The following is a 4,232-nucleotide window of genomic DNA, read 5'->3' as shown; positions in this document are numbered from 1 at the left end:
AGAGCGGTTTGGAGTCTGTGCCAGACTACAAATACACTGGGCATAATCCTGCAATAGAATTACCCCGGGAAAAAGCAATTATCAGTACTACATATCTGTACATATGGAGACATGCTGGATTCACTGCATAAAGCCAGAGCAACTGCTCCGGTGACTAAAGGCATGCCTGGCTGCCTTTTGCACCACGGGATGGGATGGGATGGGATCCCCACCAGTTCACAGTGGCACGGTGGCAATACAGGAGACGGTGGAGAATCCACGTGTGGCTTTGCTGCGGGGTGACCGTGGGGCTGTAACATGTCATGAAATAAATGTACTAAAAGTGTTTATATAAGTAAGCCTGACTCGCAGAAATTTTTGTATTTGCCTTTGGAAAACACATTAAAAGCTCGCAATCTTTGCATTTTTACGCAGTTGGTATTGACATATGTACCATGAAACTTTTATAAGTTGGCACTGTCAGATTTTTAAGTCCAGCATATTGGACAGGGCTGCATTTGCAGCGCAGCCATATGCTGCTCTGCATGGGAGGAAGCTTAAGCCTAGAGATGCCGAAGCATCACTGCAAAACGTCAACCCAAACTGACGAAGAATCTTAACTAAATAAATAAAATAATAAATAAAGAGGCTTGAACGCAACCACGTGTCAGAGGATGTCCACACACAAGCAAAGGCTACTCCTCTTTAAGATCAGTGATGAATTGACTATTAGCACGCAGGCGTTTTATCTCGCAGGCGTTTTATCTCGCAGGCACCCAGAGCTGGAGAAAATGCTAACGGGCTGCTTGATTTAAGGAGCTTTTTTGAATGTAAGACGTAAATCTCAGCACAAGAATACACACAGTATTGAACTGCATCCAGAAACCTCGAGGAGAGCTCACGGCTCCCTCTTCTTAATGAACTGCCACAAAAACCTGGGGTGGACGGAAGGCAAATAGCACTTCATTTTACTGGGCTTTTCATTACGAGGAAAGAAGGGGGAAAAAGCCCGGAGAAGGAATCAGGCATTATGAAAAGCAACAACAGCAACAAAACCTCAAAGCACAAAGGAGCACTTCTATATACATTTGAATGGAAAGAGGGAGTAGAAAGGAATCATGGTTTAGTGAAAGAAATTGCTCAGCTATAGCTCTGGTTCTTGGAAATGCTTGTTTCCCAACAGCGTGTCAGTAGTGATTTAGAGTCTGACACTTAGCTGATGTAAATCAGTGTCGCTCCTTCCCTGCTGCTGATTTATGCTACCTGAAGATCTGGCCCCATATTTTCTTTTGTGTGCATGTTTGCCAAAGGACAATTTTTTTCCACACTTCTCTTTAGCTTGAACATGAAACTATAGGCTGATTTTGTATAAGAAAACAGCAAACCGTGCTGTCTTGAACACTGAGACATAATTCTTCTGTGGAACATCCCTATGGTGAGTGCTAAAGCTGCGGCCTTTCTGTCAACCTTGTTTTTCCAGGTAAAGGTGATATTCACCCAGAGATTAATTTGTTCCCAAAGGCTAGAATCTGCTCTCTTCTATGTTGGGAAAATGCAGCAGCATGAAGCACCCATATTTTGCTATGATTTAGACATCCCAGAGGACCGTGCAATGTAGGATCAAAACAAATTTTCCCCTCAATGGTTTTATCAATAAACTCCAACCCTTTGGCATTGGGCTGGCAGGTTATGTAGGCACATGAGCTCTTACACCAAGGACCAGTTTGGCTCACAGGCGATTCTTACCTTTACACATATTGTTTAGCACCAGGAAAATGTCTGAAAAGTAAACGAGAGTAAAGTCACCTTAGTAAGAAAGCCAAGTATGCTTTTTTAGTGACCAGAGGGAAGAAATTAATGAACAGAAAGACTGGATGGCTTGGAGGCTGGGGAGGCATGAAGACTGCAGGAAGGCAAAATGCATCCTCAGCTTTTAGAGCCATTTCTAGAAGGATAGATCACAGGTTGGAGAACCACACACAAAACAATAAATCCAAGTGATTAAAGAAACCACATGTGAAATTCCACCATGAAGCACATACAAACAAGAGCAAAAAGCTGGGATTTGCCTGCAGTTGCTCATTCTCCACTTGGAACACCGCGGTGTTGGAGCAAAGAGATGAAAGGGAGGACACGTGTGGCGCAGAGTTCATCATTCCCCTTGCGACCCAGGGCAATGAAATACAAACCCAAGGGTTTCCTTCAAATGCCGAAGGCAGTTTGGTAGCTGTCCCTCTCCTCCCGCTCCAGTCCCCTGCTGCATCCAGGGCTCAGACATCCACATCGGGAGCAGCGAAGCTGAAGTCAAAAGAAAGGAAGAAGCTGCCTGTAAGGTCTGGAAAAAAACAGATTATGAGCAATTACACATTTACAATGTCAGTCAAAGAAGCTAATATATCTCACGCTGAAGTGGCCAGCGTGAGAGTTGTGCTAGATGAGATAAGGGGCAAAAATGTACATTTCTTACTTAAACTAGAAGCTTAGAGGGTACAATAAAACTCTGCAGTTCCACCCTGGTTTTAATGAATGAATTTTCCCCTCTTGCACACTGACATACATTTGATATAGTTATTTATCCTATATATTTCTTGCGGCATATTTCCCAGGAGATGTTGTTTATCTCGCTCATAAGTACATGATGGATGTATGGTGCTTTGGATAAATGGTATCACAATCAGATATTTTTATGGATATAGGCAAACTGGGTTATTAACAAAGGAAGGGCAGAGAAGAACCAGTACGCAAAAGAAAATAGCAAATGATTGATGACAATACACCTGAGGTTGCAAGGTGCAGACTCCAGATAACCAGCTAACAGAACAGTAGATAAGGGCAGTGCTTGAGACAGAGCTGTTTTCTACCTCGGGGTCAATGTCACGCCGACTACCCAAACGCCTGCATCCCTCTCAGCCTGTAATTTTAGAGCAGGCAAAAATTCCCCAGCAGGAGCAGCTCAAAAATGATTGCCTTCCTTTTTATACAGTGTAATTCAGAGGCAGAGGAAGATACAAAATGTTCAATCTTATCCCAAAAACCCTGAAACAAAAGAAATGACAGATTCTGGAGAGTTAGGGGAGGGACTGGTATTTGTTGTGCTGCTCTACCATGCCCAGCACAGCGGGACTCTTGGTACTGCATTTAAAATAAGTAAAAAATGCATGTTCATAATAGTAATAATTACTGTGTTCATTTCTAATTTTGTTGATTTACAGAAGCAGGTTTTTTTTAAAATAGGATATAAAAGGAAGCCCAATCTGCAGGCATAATTTGACCTGAAATCTGGCAGTTGTCTTGGGTGCTCACTGGGCTCTTTAGCCATCTAGGTAGAAGAACTAGGAGCTGGAATTCTGGGGACTGTTGACACCTCTGCATGGACTTGCTGGGTTGCTTTCAACAAAATCCTTCTGTCCGGGAGAGAACCTGGGGAGGAACAACTACATCCATCTGATAGCGGGAGAAAGCAGAGCATGATAAAGTAATTTAGCAATACTAAGGCTACCACAGGGTTTGCAGGTCCCCAGCCACATCCGAAACCACGTTCCAGCCTCACAGGTAAAGTGTCTACATGATATGAAGAGACAGGGAGCAAGGGGATCCAGGCTGGAAAGCAGTCTGATTTACCCATTCCTGATGGACATGTTAAGGGGCTGCAAGAGGCAAGTTGGTTTTGTCTTGATAAAGCTGGACATGACAATTACAACTTACCTAAATCCTTGCAGAAGCTTCCTAAGCCACGTTGACCAGACCCAGCACACAGCAGCAATGTCTTCAAGGGGGGGAGGTGGAGAAAATACAGCTTCTCCATGTTTACCGGGTTTCTTTTTTTTTTTTTTCTTTCACAAGCAAACTGCTTGTGTAGTAAAGTCCATTGAGATGAGTGCCTTAACCAGAGAAATGGGCTAGAGCCCCACATCCAGTGCTGGACATGCACGCAACCTACCTGCAGCCTTCCCAAGTTTTCATATATGGGTTATTAATCTAAATTTACACAGCAAGTGGAAGTTAGAAACACCAGTAAAAGACAGTACCAAAATTTAATGCATACCAAAATGAAACAATGAAAGCTTCAGCACAGTATTTTTTATTACCCTCCAGGTCATAATAAATCATTAGTTACTTGAATCAAAGCACAAAATCACAAGGACAAGATAAAGTTATGTTCTTTATGGGAGGCTTCTAAGCCTATAGGCTCAACATTCAACAACTACTGAAATCATACTTCAGTTAGAGTATCCTGCTGATCTTGAAAATTG

Source organism: Eurypyga helias, unplaced genomic scaffold (genome assembly GCF_000690775.1).
Source record: "Eurypyga helias isolate BGI_N326 unplaced genomic scaffold, ASM69077v1 scaffold11203, whole genome shotgun sequence".
Lineage (NCBI taxonomy): Eukaryota > Metazoa > Chordata > Aves > Eurypygiformes > Eurypygidae > Eurypyga > Eurypyga helias.
Note: the sequence above shows the minus strand (reverse complement) of the source record.